The 19,219-nt window shown below is 66.8% G+C and overlaps 1 protein-coding gene across 2 annotated transcripts in view; it reads left to right on the top strand.

The window, feature by feature from the left end:
• ipo4 (importin 4) overlaps nt 1-18,885 on the top strand; it is a 107,261-nt gene extending 88,376 nt beyond the window's left edge. For both annotated transcript variants that reach the window (XM_073029440.1, XM_073029441.1), the window contains one exon: nt 18,516-18,885. The gene's annotated coding sequence lies outside the window, so the exon portion shown is untranslated. The remainder of the gene's footprint in view (nt 1-18,515) is intronic.
• Nucleotides 18,886-19,219: the final 334 nt, after the last annotated feature.

Below are 19,219 nucleotides of genomic sequence, written 5' to 3'. Positions count from 1 at the left end.
GTCCCTCCTCAGCACCGCATTCCCACCTCACCGTCCCTCCTCAGCACCGCATTCCCACCTCACCGCCCCTCCTCAGCACCGCATTCCCACCTCACCGCCCCTCCTCAGCATGGCACTCCCTCCTCAGCACCGCATTCCCACCTCACCGTCCCTCCTCAGCACCGCATTCCCACCTCACCATCCCTCCTCAGCACCGCATTCCCACCTCACCTCCCCTCCTCAGCTCCACATTCCCACCTCACCGCCCCTCCTCAGCACCGCATTCCCACCTCACCGTCCCTCCTCAGCACGGCACTCCCTCCTCAGCACCGCGTTCCCACCTCACCGCCCCTCCTCAGCACCGCATTCCCACCTCACCGCCCCTCCTCAGCACCGCATTCCCACCTCACCGTCCCTCCTCAGCACCGCATTCCCACCTCACCGTCCCTCCTCAGCACCGCGTTCCCACCTCACCGCCCCTCCTCAGCATGGCACTCCCTCCTCAGCACCGCATTCCCACCTCACCGTCCCTCCTCAGCACCGCATTCCCACCTCACCGCCCCTCCTCAGCACCGCATTCCCACCTCACCACCCCTCCTCAGCACGGCATTCCCACCTCACCGTCCCTCCTCAGCACCCCATTCCCACCTCACCGCCCCTCCTCAGCACCGCATTCCCACCTCACCGTCCCTCCTCAGCACGGCACTCCCTCCTCAGCACCGCATTCCCACCTCACCGTCCCTCCTCAGCACCGCATTCCCACCTCACCGTCCCTCCTCAGCACGGCACTCCCTCCTCAGCACCGCGTTCCCACCTCACCGCCCCTCCTCAGCACGGCACTCCCTCCTCAGCACCGCATTCCCACCTCACCGTCCCTCCTCAGCACGGCACTCCCTCCTCAGCACCGCATTCCCACCTCACCGTCCCTCCTCAGCACGGCACTCCCTCCTCAGCACCGCGTTCCCTCCTCACCGCCCCTCCTCAGCACGGCACTCCCTCCTCAGCACCGCATTCCCACCTCACCGCCCCTCCTCAGCACGGCACTCCCTCCTCACCGTCCCTCCTCAGCACCGCGTTCCCACCTCACCGTCCCTCCTCAGCACCGCATTCCCACCTCACCGCCCCTCCTCAGCACCGCATTCCCACCTCACCGCCCCTCCTCAGCACCGCATTCCCACCTCACCGTCCCTCCTCAGCACGGCACTCCCTCCTCAGCACCGCGTTCCCACCTCACCGCCCCTCCTCAGCACCGCATTCCCACCTCACCATCCCTCCTCAGCACGGCATTCCCACCTCACCGCCCCTCCTCAGCACCGCATTCCCACCTCACCGCCCCTCCTCAGCACCGCATTCCCACCTCACCGTCCCTCCTCAGCACCGCATTCCCACCTCACCGTCCCTCCTCAGCACCGCATTCCCACCTCACCATCCCTCCTCAGCACGGCACTCCCTCCTCAGCACCGCATTCCCACCTCACCGCCCCTCCTCAGCACGGCACTCCCTCCTCAGCACCGCATTCCCACCTCACCGTCCCTCCTCAGCACGGCACTCCCTCCTCAGCACCGCATTCCCACCTCACCGCCCCTCCTCAGCACGGCACTCCCTCCTCACCGCCCCTCCTCAGCACGGCACTCCCTCCTCAGCACCGCATTCCCACCTCACCGTCCCTCCTCAGCACCGCATTCCCACCTCACCGCCCCTCCTCAGCACCGCATTCCCACCTGACCGTCCCTCCTCAGCACGGCACTCCCTCCTCAGCACCGCATTCCCTCCTCAGCACCGCGTTCCCACCTCACCGCCCCTCCTCAGCACGGCACTCCCTCCTCAGCACCGCATTCCCACCTCACCGTCCCTCCTCAGCACGGCACTCCCTCCTCAGCACCCCATTCCCACCTCACCGTCCCTCCTCAGCACGGCACTCCCTCCTCAGCACCGCGTTCCCACCTCACCGTCCCTCCTCAGCACGGCACTCCCTCCTCAGCACCGCATTCCCACCTCACCGTCCCTCCTCAGCACGGCACTCCCTCCTCAGCACCGCGTTCCCACCTCACCGCCCCTCCTCAGCACGGCACTCCCTCCTCAGCACCGCATTCCCACCTCACCGTCCCTCCTCAGCACGGCACTCCCTCCTCAGCACCGCATTCCCACCTCACCGTCCCTCCTCAGCACGCAACTCCCTCCTCAGCACCGCGTTCCCACCTCACCGCCCCTCCTCAGCACGGCACTCCCTCCTCACCGTCCCTCCTCAGCACCGCGTTCCCACCTCACCGTCCCTCCTCAGCACCGCATTTCTACCTCACCGCCCCTCCTCAGCACCGCGTTCCCACCTCACCGCCCCTCCTCAGCACCGCGTTCCCACCTCACCGCCCCTCCTCAGCACCGCGTTCCCACCTCACCGCCCCTCCTCAGCACCGCGTTCCCACCTCACCACCCCTCCTCAGCACCGCGTTCCCACCTCACCGCCCCTCCTCAGCACGGCACTCCCTCCTCAGCACCGCATTCCCACCTCACCGCCCCTCCTCAGCACCGCATTTCCACCTCACCGTCCCTCCTCAGCACCGCATTCCCACCTCACCGTCCCTCCTCAGCATCGCATTCCCACCTCACCATCCCTCCTCAGCACCGCATTCCCACCTCACCGTCCCTCCTCAGCACCGCGTTCCCACCTCACCGCCCCTCCTCAGCACCGCATTTCCACCTCACCGTCCCTCCTCAGCACCGCATTCCCACCTCACCGTCCCTCCTCAGCATCGCATTCCCACCTCACCATCCCTCATCAGCACCGCATTCCCACCTCACCGTCCCTCCTCAGCACCGCATTCCCACCTCACCGCCCCTCCTCAGCACCGCGTTCCCACCTCACCGTCCCTCCTCAGCACCGCATTCCCACCTCACCGCCCCTCCTCAGCACCGCGTTCCCACCTCACCGTCCCTCCTCAGCACCGCATTCCCATCTCACCGCCCCTCCTCAGCACCGCGTTCCCACCTCACCGCCCCTCCTCAGCACCGCATTCCCACCTCACCGCCCCTCCTCAGCACGGCACTCCCTCCTCAGCACCGCATTCCCACCTCACCGCCCCTCCTCAGCACCGCGTTCCCACCTCACCGCCCCTCCTCAGCACCGCATTCCCACCTCACCGCCCCTCCTCAGCACCGCGTTCCCACCTCACCGTCCCTCCTCAGCACGGCACTCCCTCCTCAGCACCGCGTTCCCACCTCACCGTCCCTCCTCAGCACGGCACTCCCTCCTCAGCACCGCATTCCCACCTCACCGTCCCTCCTCAGCACGGCACTCCCTCCTCAGCACCGCGTTCCCACCTCACCGCCCCTCCTCAGCACGGCACTCCCTCCTCAGCACCGCATTCCCACCTCACCGTCCCTCCTCAGCACGGCACTCCCTCCTCAGCACCGCATTCCCACCTCACCGTCCCTCCTCAGCACGGCACTCCCTCCTCAGCACCGCGTTCCCTCCTCACCGCCCCTCCTCAGCACGGCACTCCCTCCTCAGCACCGCATTCCCACCTCACCGCCCCTCCTCAGCACGGCACTCCCTCCTCAGCACCGCGTTCCCACCTCACCGTCCCTCCTCAGCACCGCGTTCCCACCTCACCGTCCCTCCTCAGCACCGCATTCCCACCTCACCGCCCCTCCTCAGCACCGCATTCCCACCTCACCGCCCCTCCTCAGCACCGCATTCCCACCTCACCGTCCCTCCTCAGCACGGCACTCCCTCCTCAGCACCGCGTTCCCACCTCACCGCCCCTCCTCAGCACCGCATTCCCACCTCACCATCCCTCCTCAGCACGGCATTCCCACCTCACCGCCCCTCCTCAGCACCGCATTCCCACCTCACCGCCCCTCCTCAGCACCGCATTCCCACCTCACCGTCCCTCCTCAGCACCGCATTCCCACCTCACCGTCCCTCCTCAGCACCGCATTCCCACCTCACCATCCCTCCTCAGCACGGCACTCCCTCCTCAGCACCGCATTCCCACCTCACCGCCCCTCCTCAGCACGGCACTCCCTCCTCAGCACCGCATTCCCACCTCACCGTCCCTCCTCAGCACGGCACTCCCTCCTCAGCACCGCATTCCCACCTCACCGCCCCTCCTCAGCACGGCATTCCCTCCTCACCGCCCCTCCTCAGCACGGCACTCCCTCCTCAGCACCGCGTTCCCACCTCACCGCCCCTCCTCAGCACGGCACTCCCTCCTCACCGTCCCTCCTCAGCACCGCGTTCCCACCTCACCGTCCCTCCTCAGCACCGCATTTCTACCTCACCGCCCCTCCTCAGCACCGCATTCCCTCCTCAGCACCGCATTCCCACCTCACCGCCCCTCCTCAGCACGGCATTCCCTCCTCACCGCCCCTCCTCAGCACGGCACTCCCTCCTCAGCACCGCGTTCCCACCTCACCGCCCCTCCTCAGCATGGCACTCCCTCCTCAGCACCGCATTCCCACCTCACCGTCCCTCCTCAGCACCGCATTCCCACCTCACCGCCCCTCCTCAGCACGGCACTCCCCCCTCAGCACCGCATTCCCTCCTCAGCACCGCGTTCCCACCTCACCGTCCCTCCTCAGCACGGCACTCCCTCCTCAGCACCGCATTCCCACCTCACCGTCCCTCCTCAGCACGGCACTCCCTCCTCAGCACCGCATTCCCACCTCACCGTCCCTCCTCAGCACCGCATTCCCACCTCACCGTCCCTCCTCAGCACGGCACTCCCTCCTCAGCACCGCGTTCCCACCTCACCGCCCCTCCTCAGCACGGCACTCCCTCCTCAGCACCGCATTCCCACCTCACCGTCCCTCCTCAGCACGGCACTCCCTCCTCAGCACCGCATTCCCACCTCACCGTCCCTCCTCAGCACGGCACTCCCTCCTCAGCACCGCGTTCCCTCCTCACCGCCCCTCCTCAGCACGGCACTCCCTCCTCAGCACCGCATTCCCACCTCACCGCCCCTCCTCAGCACGGCACTCCCTCCTCACCGTCCCTCCTCAGCACCGCGTTCCCACCTCACCGTCCCTCCTCAGCACCGCATTCCCACCTCACCGCCCCTCCTCAGCACCGCATTCCCACCTCACCGCCCCTCCTCAGCACCGCATTCCCACCTCACCGTCCCTCCTCAGCACGGCACTCCCTCCTCAGCACCGCGTTCCCACCTCACCGCCCCTCCTCAGCACCGCATTCCCACCTCACCATCCCTCCTCAGCACGGCATTCCCACCTCACCGCCCCTCCTCAGCACCGCATTCCCACCTCACCGCCCCTCCTCAGCACCGCATTCCCACCTCACCGTCCCTCCTCAGCACCGCATTCCCACCTCACCGTCCCTCCTCAGCACCGCATTCCCACCTCACCATCCCTCCTCAGCACGGCACTCCCTCCTCAGCACCGCATTCCCACCTCACCGCCCCTCCTCAGCACCGCATTCCCACCTCACCGTCCCTCCTCAGCACGGCACTCCCCCCTCAGCACCGCATTCCCTCCTCAGCACCGCGTTCCCACCTCACCGTCCCTCCTCAGCACGGCACTCCCTCCTCAGCACCGCATTCCCACCTCACCGTCCCTCCTCAGCACGGCACTCCCTCCTCAGCACCGCATTCCCACCTCACCGTCCCTCCTCAGCACCGCATTCCCACCTCACCGTCCCTCCTCAGCACGGCACTCCCTCCTCAGCACCGCGTTCCCACCTCACCGCCCCTCCTCAGCACGGCACTCCCTCCTCAGCACCGCATTCCCACCTCACCGTCCCTCCTCAGCACGGCACTCCCTCCTCAGCACCGCATTCCCACCTCACCGTCCCTCCTCAGCACGGCACTCCCTCCTCAGCACCGCGTTCCCTCCTCACCGCCCCTCCTCAGCACGGCACTCCCTCCTCAGCACCGCATTCCCACCTCACCGCCCCTCCTCAGCACGGCACTCCCTCCTCACCGTCCCTCCTCAGCACCGCGTTCCCACCTCACCGTCCCTCCTCAGCACCGCATTCCCACCTCACCGCCCCTCCTCAGCACCGCATTCCCACCTCACCGCCCCTCCTCAGCACCGCATTCCCACCTCACCGTCCCTCCTCAGCACGGCACTCCCTCCTCAGCACCGCGTTCCCACCTCACCGCCCCTCCTCAGCACCGCATTCCCACCTCACCATCCCTCCTCAGCACGGCATTCCCACCTCACCGCCCCTCCTCAGCACCGCATTCCCACCTCACCGCCCCTCCTCAGCACCGCATTCCCACCTCACCGTCCCTCCTCAGCACCGCATTCCCACCTCACCGTCCCTCCTCAGCACCGCATTCCCACCTCACCATCCCTCCTCAGCACGGCACTCCCTCCTCAGCACCGCATTCCCACCTCACCGCCCCTCCTCAGCACGGCACTCCCTCCTCAGCACCGCATTCCCACCTCACCGTCCCTCCTCAGCACGGCACTCCCTCCTCAGCACCGCATTCCCACCTCACCGCCCCTCCTCAGCACGGCACTCCCTCCTCACCGCCCCTCCTCAGCACGGCACTCCCTCCTCAGCACCGCATTCCCACCTCACCGTCCCTCCTCAGCACCGCATTCCCACCTCACCGCCCCTCCTCAGCACCGCATTCCCACCTGACCGTCCCTCCTCAGCACGGCACTCCCTCCTCAGCACCGCATTCCCTCCTCAGCACCGCGTTCCCACCTCACCGCCCCTCCTCAGCACGGCACTCCCTCCTCAGCACCGCATTCCCACCTCACCGTCCCTCCTCAGCACGGCACTCCCTCCTCAGCACCCCATTCCCACCTCACCGTCCCTCCTCAGCACGGCACTCCCTCCTCAGCACCGCGTTCCCACCTCACCGTCCCTCCTCAGCACGGCACTCCCTCCTCAGCACCGCATTCCCACCTCACCGTCCCTCCTCAGCACGGCACTCCCTCCTCAGCACCGCGTTCCCACCTCACCGCCCCTCCTCAGCACGGCACTCCCTCCTCAGCACCGCATTCCCACCTCACCGTCCCTCCTCAGCACGGCACTCCCTCCTCAGCACCGCATTCCCACCTCACCGTCCCTCCTCAGCACGCAACTCCCTCCTCAGCACCGCGTTCCCACCTCACCGCCCCTCCTCAGCACGGCACTCCCTCCTCACCGTCCCTCCTCAGCACCGCGTTCCCACCTCACCGTCCCTCCTCAGCACCGCATTTCTACCTCACCGCCCCTCCTCAGCACCGCGTTCCCACCTCACCGCCCCTCCTCAGCACCGCGTTCCCACCTCACCGCCCCTCCTCAGCACCGCGTTCCCACCTCACCGCCCCTCCTCAGCACCGCGTTCCCACCTCACCACCCCTCCTCAGCACCGCGTTCCCACCTCACCGCCCCTCCTCAGCACGGCACTCCCTCCTCAGCACCGCATTCCCACCTCACCGCCCCTCCTCAGCACCGCATTTCCACCTCACCGTCCCTCCTCAGCACCGCATTCCCACCTCACCGTCCCTCCTCAGCATCGCATTCCCACCTCACCATCCCTCCTCAGCACCGCATTCCCACCTCACCGTCCCTCCTCAGCACCGCGTTCCCACCTCACCGCCCCTCCTCAGCACCGCATTTCCACCTCACCGTCCCTCCTCAGCACCGCATTCCCACCTCACCGTCCCTCCTCAGCATCGCATTCCCACCTCACCATCCCTCATCAGCACCGCATTCCCACCTCACCGTCCCTCCTCAGCACCGCATTCCCACCTCACCGCCCCTCCTCAGCACCGCGTTCCCACCTCACCGTCCCTCCTCAGCACCGCATTCCCACCTCACCGCCCCTCCTCAGCACCGCGTTCCCACCTCACCGTCCCTCCTCAGCACCGCATTCCCATCTCACCGCCCCTCCTCAGCACCGCGTTCCCACCTCACCGCCCCTCCTCAGCACCGCATTCCCACCTCACCGCCCCTCCTCAGCACGGCACTCCCTCCTCAGCACCGCATTCCCACCTCACCGCCCCTCCTCAGCACCGCGTTCCCACCTCACCGCCCCTCCTCAGCACCGCATTCCCACCTCACCGCCCCTCCTCAGCACCGCGTTCCCACCTCACCGTCCCTCCTCAGCACGGCACTCCCTCCTCAGCACCGCGTTCCCACCTCACCGTCCCTCCTCAGCACGGCACTCCCTCCTCAGCACCGCATTCCCACCTCACCGTCCCTGCTCAGCACGGCACTCCCTCCTCAGCACCGCGTTCCCACCTCACCGCCCCTCCTCAGCACGGCACTCCCTCCTCAGCACCGCATTCCCACCTCACCGTCCCTCCTCAGCACGGCACTCCCTCCTCAGCACCGCATTCCCACCTCACCGTCCCTCCTCAGCACGGCACTCCCTCCTCAGCACCGCGTTCCCTCCTCACCGCCCCTCCTCAGCACGGCACTCCCTCCTCAGCACCGCATTCCCACCTCACCGCCCCTCCTCAGCACGGCACTCCCTCCTCAGCACCGCGTTCCCACCTCACCGTCCCTCCTCAGCACCGCGTTCCCACCTCACCGTCCCTCCTCAGCACCGCATTCCCACCTCACCGCCCCTCCTCAGCACCGCATTCCCACCTCACCGCCCCTCCTCAGCACCGCATTCCCACCTCACCGTCCCTCCTCAGCACGGCACTCCCTCCTCAGCACCGCGTTCCCACCTCACCGCCCCTCCTCAGCACCGCATTCCCACCTCACCATCCCTCCTCAGCACGGCATTCCCACCTCACCGCCCCTCCTCAGCACCGCATTCCCACCTCACCGCCCCTCCTCAGCACCGCATTCCCACCTCACCGTCCCTCCTCAGCACCGCATTCCCACCTCACCGTCCCTCCTCAGCACCGCATTCCCACCTCACCATCCCTCCTCAGCACGGCACTCCCTCCTCAGCACCGCATTCCCACCTCACCGCCCCTCCTCAGCACGGCACTCCCTCCTCAGCACCGCATTCCCACCTCACCGTCCCTCCTCAGCACGGCACTCCCTCCTCAGCACCGCATTCCCACCTCACCGCCCCTCCTCAGCACGGCATTCCCTCCTCACCGCCCCTCCTCAGCACGGCACTCCCTCCTCAGCACCGCGTTCCCACCTCACCGCCCCTCCTCAGCACGGCACTCCCTCCTCACCGTCCCTCCTCAGCACCGCGTTCCCACCTCACCGTCCCTCCTCAGCACCGCATTTCTACCTCACCGCCCCTCCTCAGCACCGCATTCCCTCCTCAGCACCGCATTCCCACCTCACCGCCCCTCCTCAGCACGGCATTCCCTCCTCACCGCCCCTCCTCAGCACGGCACTCCCTCCTCAGCACCGCGTTCCCACCTCACCGCCCCTCCTCAGCATGGCACTCCCTCCTCAGCACCGCATTCCCACCTCACCGTCCCTCCTCAGCACCGCATTCCCACCTCACCGCCCCTCCTCAGCACGGCACTCCCCCCTCAGCACCGCATTCCCTCCTCAGCACCGCGTTCCCACCTCACCGTCCCTCCTCAGCACGGCACTCCCTCCTCAGCACCGCATTCCCACCTCACCGTCCCTCCTCAGCACGGCACTCCCTCCTCAGCACCGCATTCCCACCTCACCGTCCCTCCTCAGCACCGCATTCCCACCTCACCGTCCCTCCTCAGCACGGCACTCCCTCCTCAGCACCGCGTTCCCACCTCACCGCCCCTCCTCAGCACGGCACTCCCTCCTCAGCACCGCATTCCCACCTCACCGTCCCTCCTCAGCACGGCACTCCCTCCTCAGCACCGCATTCCCACCTCACCGTCCCTCCTCAGCACGGCACTCCCTCCTCAGCACCGCGTTCCCACCTCACCGCCCCTCCTCAGCACCGCATTCCCACCTCACCATCCCTCCTCAGCACGGCATTCCCACCTCACCGCCCCTCCTCAGCACCGCATTCCCACCTCACCGCCCCTCCTCAGCACCGCATTCCCACCTCACCGTCCCTCCTCAGCACCGCATTCCCACCTCACCGTCCCTCCTCAGCACCGCATTCCCACCTCACCATCCCTCCTCAGCACGGCACTCCCTCCTCAGCACCGCATTCCCACCTCACCGCCCCTCCTCAGCACGGCACTCCCTCCTCAGCACCGCATTCCCACCTCACCGTCCCTCCTCAGCACGGCACTCCCTCCTCAGCACCGCATTCCCACCTCACCGCCCCTCCTCAGCACGGCACTCCCTCCTCACCGCCCCTCCTCAGCACGGCACTCCCTCCTCAGCACCGCATTCCCACCTCACCGTCCCTCCTCAGCACCGCATTCCCACCTCACCGCCCCTCCTCAGCACCGCATTCCCACCTGACCGTCCCTCCTCAGCACGGCACTCCCTCCTCAGCACCGCATTCCCTCCTCAGCACCGCGTTCCCACCTCACCGCCCCTCCTCAGCACGGCACTCCCTCCTCAGCACCGCATTCCCACCTCACCGTCCCTCCTCAGCACGGCACTCCCTCCTCAGCACCCCATTCCCACCTCACCGTCCCTCCTCAGCACGGCACTCCCTCCTCAGCACCGCGTTCCCACCTCACCGTCCCTCCTCAGCACGGCACTCCCTCCTCAGCACCGCATTCCCACCTCACCGTCCCTCCTCAGCACGGCACTCCCTCCTCAGCACCGCGTTCCCACCTCACCGCCCCTCCTCAGCACGGCACTCCCTCCTCAGCACCGCATTCCCACCTCACCGTCCCTCCTCAGCACGGCACTCCCTCCTCAGCACCGCTTTCCCACCTCACCGTCCCTCCTCAGCACGCAACTCCCTCCTCAGCACCGCGTTCCCACCTCACCGCCCCTCCTCAGCACGGCACTCCCTCCTCACCGTCCCTCCTCAGCACCGCGTTCCCACCTCACCGTCCCTCCTCAGCACCGCATTTCTACCTCACCGCCCCTCCTCAGCACCGCGTTCCCACCTCACCGCCCCTCCTCAGCACCGCGTTCCCACCTCACCGCCCCTCCTCAGCACCGCGTTCCCACCTCACCGCACCTCCTCAGCACCGCGTTCCCACCTCACCACCCCTCCTCAGCACCGCGTTCCCACCTCACCGCCCCTCCTCAGCACGGCACTCCCTCCTCAGCACCGCATTCCCACCTCACCGCCCCTCCTCAGCACCGCATTTCCACCTCACCGTCCCTCCTCAGCACCGCATTCCCACCTCACCGTCCCTCCTCAGCATCGCATTCCCACCTCACCATCCCTCCTCAGCACCGCATTCCCACCTCACCGTCCCTCCTCAGCACCGCGTTCCCACCTCACCGCCCCTCCTCAGCACCGCATTTCCACCTCACCGTCCCTCCTCAGCACCGCATTCCCACCTCACCGTCCCTCCTCAGCATCGCATTCCCACCTCACCGTCCCTCATCAGCACCGCATTCCCACCTCACCGTCCCTCCTCAGCACCGCATTCCCACCTCACCGCCCCTCCTCAGCACCGCGTTCCCACCTCACCGTCCCTCCTCAGCACCGCATTCCCACCTCACCGCCCCTCCTCAGCACCGCGTTCCAACCTCACCGTCCCTCCTCAGCACCGCATTCCCATCTCACCGCCCCTCCTCAGCACCGCGTTCCCACCTCACCGCCCCTCCTCAGCACCGCATTCCCACCTCACCGCCCCTCCTCAGCACGGCACTCCCTCCTCAGCACCGCATTCCCACCTCACCGCCCCTCCTCAGCACCGCGTTCCCACCTCACCGCCCCTCCTCAGCACCGCATTCCCACCTCACCGCCCCTCCTCAGCACCGCGTTCCCACCTCACCGTCCCTCCTCAGCACGGCACTCCCTCCTCAGCACCGCGTTCCCACCTCACCGTCCCTCCTCAGCACGGCACTCCCTCCTCAGCACCGCATTCCCACCTCACCGTCCCTCCTCAGCACGGCACTCCCTCCTCAGCACCGCGTTCCCACCTCACCGCCCCTCCTCAGCACGGCACTCCCTCCTCAGCACCGCATTCCCACCTCACCGTCCCTCCTCAGCACGGCACTCCCTCCTCAGCACCGCATTCCCACCTCACCGTCCCTCCTCAGCACGGCACTCCCTCCTCAGCACCGCGTTCCCTCCTCACCGCCCCTCCTCAGCACGGCACTCCCTCCTCAGCACCGCATTCCCACCTCACCGCCCCTCCTCAGCACGGCACTCCCTCCTCAGCACCGCGTTCCCACCTCACCGTCCCTCCTCAGCACCGCGTTCCCACCTCACCGTCCCTCCTCAGCACCGCATTCCCACCTCACCGCCCCTCCTCAGCACCGCATTCCCACCTCACCGCCCCTCCTCAGCACCGCATTCCCACCTCACCGTCCCTCCTCAGCACGGCACTCCCTCCTCAGCACCGCGTTCCCACCTCACCGCCCCTCCTCAGCACCGCATTCCCACCTCACCATCCCTCCTCAGCACGGCATTCCCACCTCACCGCCCCTCCTCAGCACCGCATTCCCACCTCACCGCCCCTCCTCAGCACCGCATTCCCACCTCACCGTCCCTCCTCAGCACCGCATTCCCACCTCACCGTCCCTCCTCAGCACCGCATTCCCACCTCACCATCCCTCCTCAGCACGGCACTCCCTCCTCAGCACCGCATTCCCACCTCACCGCCCCTCCTCAGCACGGCACTCCCTCCTCAGCACCGCATTCCCACCTCACCGTCCCTCCTCAGCACGGCACTCCCTCCTCAGCACCGCATTCCCACCTCACCGCCCCTCCTCAGCACGGCATTCCCTCCTCACCGCCCCTCCTCAGCACGGCACTCCCTCCTCAGCACCGCGTTCCCACCTCACCGCCCCTCCTCAGCACGGCACTCCCTCCTCACCGTCCCTCCTCAGCACCGCGTTCCCACCTCACCGTCCCTCCTCAGCACCGCATTTCTACCTCACCGCCCCTCCTCAGCACCGCGTTCCCACCTCACCGCCCCTCCTCAGCACCGCGTTCCCACCTCACCGCCCCTCCTCAGCACCGCGTTCCCACCTCACCGCCCCTCCTCAGCACCGCGTTCCCACCTCAGCACCCCTCCTCAGCACCGCGTTCCCACCTCACCGTCCCTCCTCAGCACGGCACTCCCTCCTCAGCACCGCATTCCCACCTCACCGCCCCTCCTCAGCACCGCATTTCCACCTCACCGTCCCTCCTCAGCACCGCATTCCCACCTCACCGTCCCTCCTCAGCACCGCATTCCCACCTCACCGTCCCTCCTCAGCACCGCGTTCCCACCTCACCGCCCCTCCTCAGCACCGCATTTCCACCTCACCGTCCCTCCTCAGCACCGCATTCCCACCTCACCGTCCCTCCTCAGCATCGCATTCCCACCTCACATCCCTCCTCAGCACCGCATTCCCACCTCACCGTCCCTCCTCAGCACCGCATTCCCACCTCACCGCCCCTCCTCAGCACCGCGTTCCCACCTCACCGCCCCTCCTCAGCACCGTATTCCCATCTCACCGCCCCTCCTCAGCACCGCGTTCCCACCTCACCGCCCCTCCTCAGCACCGCATTCCCACCTCACCGCCCCTCCTCAGCACGGCACTCCCTCCTCAGCACCGCATTCCCACCTCACCGCCCCTCCTCAGCACCGCGTTCCCACCTCACCGCCCCTCCTCAGCACCGCACTCCCACCTCACCATCCCTCCTCAGCACGGCACTCCCTCCTCAGCACCGCATTCCCACCTCACCGCCCCTCCTCAGCACGGCACTCCCTCCTCAGCACCGCATTCCCACCTCACCGTCCCTCCTCAGCACGGCACTCCCTCCTCAGCACCGCATTCCCACCTCACCGCCCCTCCTCAGCACGGCACTCCCTCCTCACCGCCCCTCCTCAGCACGGCACTCCCTCCTCAGCACCGCATTCCCACCTCACCGTCCCTCCTCAGCACCGCATTCCCACCTCACCGCCCCTCCTCAGCACCGCATTCCCACCTGACCGTCCCTCCTCAGCACGGCACTCCCTCCTCAGCACCGCATTCCCTCCTCAGCACCGCGTTCCCACCTCACCGCCCCTCCTCAGCACGGCACTCCCTCCTCAGCACCGCATTCCCACCTCACCGTCCCTCCTCAGCACGGCACTCCCTCCTCAGCACCCCATTCCCACCTCACCGTCCCTCCTCAGCACGGCACTCCCTCCTCAGCACCGCGTTCCCACCTCACCGTCCCTCCTCAGCACGGCACTCCCTCCTCAGCACCGCATTCCCACCTCACCGTCCCTCCTCAGCACGGCACTCCCTCCTCAGCACCGCATTCCCACCTCACCGTCCCTCCTCAGCACCGCACTCCCTCCTCAGCACCGCGTTCCCACCTCACCGCCCCTCCTCAGCACGGCACTCCCTCCTCACCGTCCCTTCTCAGCACCGCGTTCCCACCTCACCGTCCCTCCTCAGCACCGCATTTCTACCTCACCGCCCCTCCTCAGCACCGCGTTCCCACCTCACCGTCCCTCCTCAGCATGGCACTCCCTCCTCAGCACCGCGTTCCCACCTCACCGCCCCTCCTCAGCACCGCGTTCCCACCTCACCGCCCCTCCTCAGCACCGCGTTCCCACCTCACCACCCCTCCTCAGCACCGCGTTCCCACCTCACCGCCCCTCCTCAGCACGGCACTCCCTCCTCACCACCCCTCCTCAGCACCGCGTTCCCACCTCACCGCCCCTCCTCAGCACGGCACTCCCTCCTCAGCACCGCGTTCCCACCTCACCGCCCCTCCTCAGCACGGCACTCCCTCCTCACCGTCCCTTCTCAGCACCGCGTTCCCACCTCACCGTCCCTCCTCAGCACCGCATTTCTACCTCACCGCCCCTCCTCAGCACCGCGTTCCCACCTCACCGTCCCTCCTCAGCATGGCACTCCCTCCTCAGCACCGCGTTCCCACCTCACCGCCCCTCCTCAGCACCGCGTTCCCACCTCACCACCCCTCCTCAGCACCGCGTTCCCACCTCACCGCCCCTCCTCAGCACGGCACTCCCTCCTCAGCACCGCATTCCCACCTCACCGCCCCTCCTCAGCACCGCATTTCCACCTCACCGTCCCTCCTCAGCACCGCATTCCCACCTCACCGTCCCTCCTCAGCATCGCATTCCCACCTCACCATCCCTCCTCAGCACCACATTCCCACCTCACCGTCCCTCCTCAGCACCGCGTTCCCACCTCACCGCCCCTCCTCAGCACCGCATTCCCACCTCACCGCCCCTCCTCAGCACCGCGTTCCCACCTCACCGCCCCTCCTCAGCACCGCATTCCCACCTCACCGCCCCTCCTCAGCACCGCGTTCCCACCTCACCGTCCCTCCTCAGCACGGCACTCCCTCCTCAGCACCACATTCCCACCTCACCGCCCCTCCTCAGCACCGCGTTCCCACCTCACCGCCCCTCCTCAGCACCGCATTCCCACCTCACCGCCCCTCCTCAGCACCGCATTCCCACCTCACCGCCCCTCCTCAGCACCGCATTCCCACCTCACCGCCCCTCCTCAGCACCGCATTCCCACCTCACCGTCCCTCCTCAGCACGGCACTCCCTCCTCAGCACCACATTCCCACCTCACCGCCCCTCCTCAGCACCGCGTTCCCACCTCACCGCCCCTCCTCAGCACCGCGTTCCCACCTCACCGCCCCTCCTCAGCACCCCATTCCCTCCTCACCGTCCCTCCTCAGCACCGCGTTCCCACCTCACCGCCCCTCCTCAGCACCGCATTCCCACCTCACCGCCCCTCCTCAGCACCGCATTCCCACCTCACCATCCCTCCTCAGCACCGCATTCCCACCTCACCGTCCCTCCTCAGCACCGCGTTCCCACCTCACCGCCCCTCCTCAGCACCGCGTTCCCACCTCACCGCCCCTCCTCAGCACCGCGTTCCCACCTCACCGCCCCTCCTCAGCACCGCGTTCCCACCTCACCACCCCTCCTCAGCACCGCGTTCCCACCTCACCGCCCCTCCTCAGCACGGCACTCCCTCCTCAGCACCGCATTTCCACCTCACCGTCCCTCCTCAGCACCGCATTCCCACCTCACCGTCCCTCCTCAGCATCGCATTCCCACCTCACCATCCCTCCTCAGCACCACATTCCCACCTCACCGTCCCTCCTCAGCACCGCATTCCCACCTCACCGTCCCTCCTCAGCACCGCATTCCCACCTCACCATCCCTCCTCAGCACCGCATTCCCACCTCACCATCCCTCCTCAGCACCGCACTCCCACCTCACCGTCCCTCCTCAGCATCGCATTCCCACCTCACCATCCCTCCTCAGCACCGCATTCCCACCTCACCGTCCCTCCTCAGCACCGCATTTCTACCTCACCGTCCCTCCTCAGCACCGCATTCCCACCTCACCGCCCCTCCTCAGCACGGCACTCCCTCCTCAGCACCGCATTCCCACCTCACCGCCCCTCCTCAGCACCGCATTTCTACCTCACCGCCCCTTCTCAGCACCGCGTTCCCACCTCACCGCCCCTCCTCAGCACCGCATTTCTACCTCACCGCCCCTCCTCAGCACCGCATTCCCACCTCACCACCCCTCCTCAGCACCGCATTCCCACCTCACCGCCCCTCCTCAGCACCGCATTTCTACCTCACCGTCCCTCCTCAGCACCGCATTCCCACCTCACCGCCCCTCCTCAGCACCGCATTTCTACCTCACCGCCCCTCCTCAGCACCGCATTCCCACCTCACTATCCCTCCTCAGCACGGCACTCCCTCCTCAGCACCGCGTTCCCACCTCACCGCCCCTCCTCAGCACCGCATTTCTACCTCACCGCCCCTTCTCAGCACGGCACTCCCTCCTCAGCACCGCATTCCCACCTCACCGCCCCTCCTCAGCACCGCATTCCCACCTCACCGCCCCTCCTCAGCACCGCATTTCTACCTCACCGCCCCTCCTCAGCACGGCACTCCCTCCTCAGCACCGCGTTCCCACCTCACCGTCCCTCCTCAGCACCGCGTTCCCACCTCACCACCCCTCCTCAGCACCGCATTCCCACCTCACCGTCCCTCCTCAGCACCGCGTTCCCACCTCACCGTCCCTCCTCAGCACGGCACTCCCTCCTCAGCACCACATTCCCACCTCACCGCCCCTCCTCAGCACCGCATTCCCACCTCACCGTCCCTCCTCAGCACCGCGTTCCCACCTCACCGCCCCTCCTCAGCACCGCATTCCCACCTCACCGCCCCTCCTCAGCACCGCGTTCCCACCTCACCGCCCCTCCTCAGCACCGCGTTCCCACCTCACCGCCCCTCCTCAGCACGGCACTCCCTCCTCGGCACCGCGTTCCCACCTCACCGCCCCTCCTCAGCACGGCACTCCCTCCTCAGCACCGCATTCCCACCTCACCGCCCCTCCTCAGCACCGCGTTCCCACCTCACCGCCCCTCCTCAGCACCGCATTCCCACCTCACCGCCCCTCCTCAGCACGGCACTCCCTCAGCACCGCATTCCCACCTCACCGCCCCTCCTCAGCACCGCTTTCCCACCTCACCGCCCCTCCTCAGCACCGCGTTCCCACCTCACCGCCCCTCCTCAGCACCGCATTCCCACCTCACCGCCCCTCCTCAGCACGGCACTCCCTCAGTACCGCATTCCCACCTCACCGCCCCTCCTCAGCACGGCACTCCCTCCTCAGCACCGCATTCCCACCTCACCGCCCCTCCTCAGCACCGCGTTCCCACCTCACCGCCCCTCCTCAGCACCGCATTCCCACCTCACCGCCCCTCCTCAGCACCGTGTTCCCACCTCACCGCCCCTCCTCAGCACGGCACTCCCTCCTCAGCACCGCATTCCCACCTCACCACCCCTCCTCCCCTCCTCAGCACCGCGTTCCCACCTCACCGCCCCTCCTCAGCACCGCATTCCCACCTCACCGCCCCTCCTCAGCACCGCATTCCCACCTCACCACCCCTCCTCCCCTCCTCAGCACCGCATTCCCACCTCACCGCCCCTCCTCAGCACCGCGTTCCCAACTCACCGCCCCTCCTCAGCACCGCATTCCCACCTCACCGCCCCTCAGCACCGCATTCCCATCTCACCGCCCCTCCTCAGCATGGCACTCCCTCAGCACCGCATTCCCATCTCACCGCCCCTCCTCAGCACGGCACTCCCTCAGCACCGCATTCACACCTCACCGCCCCTCCTCAGCACGGCACCCCCTCCTCAGCACCGCGTTCCCACCTCACCGCCTCTCCTCAGCACCGCATTCCCACCTCACCCGCCCCTCCTCAGCACCGCATTCCCACCTCACCGCCCCTCCTCACCGCCCCTCCTCAGCACGGCACTCCCTCCTCAGCACCGCGTTCCCACCTCACCGCCCCTCCTCAGCACGGCACTCCCTCCTCAGCACCTATCCCATTGTGTGGTGCTCCCTCACTACCTCTCTGTCAGCAAGGTGCTCCTTCACTGCTCCCTCCTCACCACTCTTCCCACAGTAATGTTCCTGGGTGACTGATGGTGATGTCTGGTCTTCCCCCATCATACCTGGTTATCACCCGCGGACTGAGCAGAACTGCAGCTGATACATCTTGTGCTGAGTGTTCCATCTGTGTGCACTACAACAGACCTAACTCCTTGTTCACCCTCTCTCCCCCCACCCCCCCACATCTCTCTGCAGTTTGCTGCTGTTAGGACTGACCTGAGGATGAACAAGCCCAGTATTTCTCTGCAGCCAAAACACTACATTGTCACTGAGTAATCCACTCTGGTGGACCAACATAAGGAGTGGGACTATTTGGACCTCACATGGAAAGCATGAAGGAAATTGGTTGATGCTCCTTTTGGGGAGGTTTTGAACAGACTTTTAACAGTTCCAAAAAACAAGTTGCCAAAGATTCTTGGTCTTTTTTTTTACCCCTGCTGCTAAAAAGGGGTGATTTATTTGTTTTCCTGCCAAGGAAGTGTTTCAAGACCAACTTTGTGGAATGAAATTTTTTGTGGTTGTGAAAATTTTCTTGAGTTCCAATAAATAAAAGCCAAGAAAAGAAGTTGCATTTGGCCCTGGTTGCATTATGGGACCCACAAGGTTAACGAGTCTCTTTCCAATGACGGACATTCTATGGAGTAGTATCCTCATTCCTGTATCTCCCACTTCCTCCCCTCCCTCTCCACTTGCTCCTCTGCCTTCTCCCTCCCCCTTCCTCTCTGTCTCCCCCCTCCGCCTGCCATCTCCCCTCTACGCCCTCCACCCACTGACTCCCCCCTCCCCATCTTCTCCCCCTTTGCATGCTCCCTCCCCTTCTGCCCTCTTGCTCCCCCTCTGATTGCTACCTCTCTCTCTCTCTCCTTCCAGCTGCTCCTTCTGCCCCCTTCACCTTCTTC

This window comes from Hemitrygon akajei, chromosome 25, assembly GCF_048418815.1.
Source record: "Hemitrygon akajei chromosome 25, sHemAka1.3, whole genome shotgun sequence".
Taxonomy (NCBI): Eukaryota; Metazoa; Chordata; class Chondrichthyes; order Myliobatiformes; family Dasyatidae; genus Hemitrygon; species Hemitrygon akajei.
The sequence above is the reverse complement of the archived record's forward strand: the minus strand, read 5'-3'. Positions and strand labels throughout refer to the sequence as shown.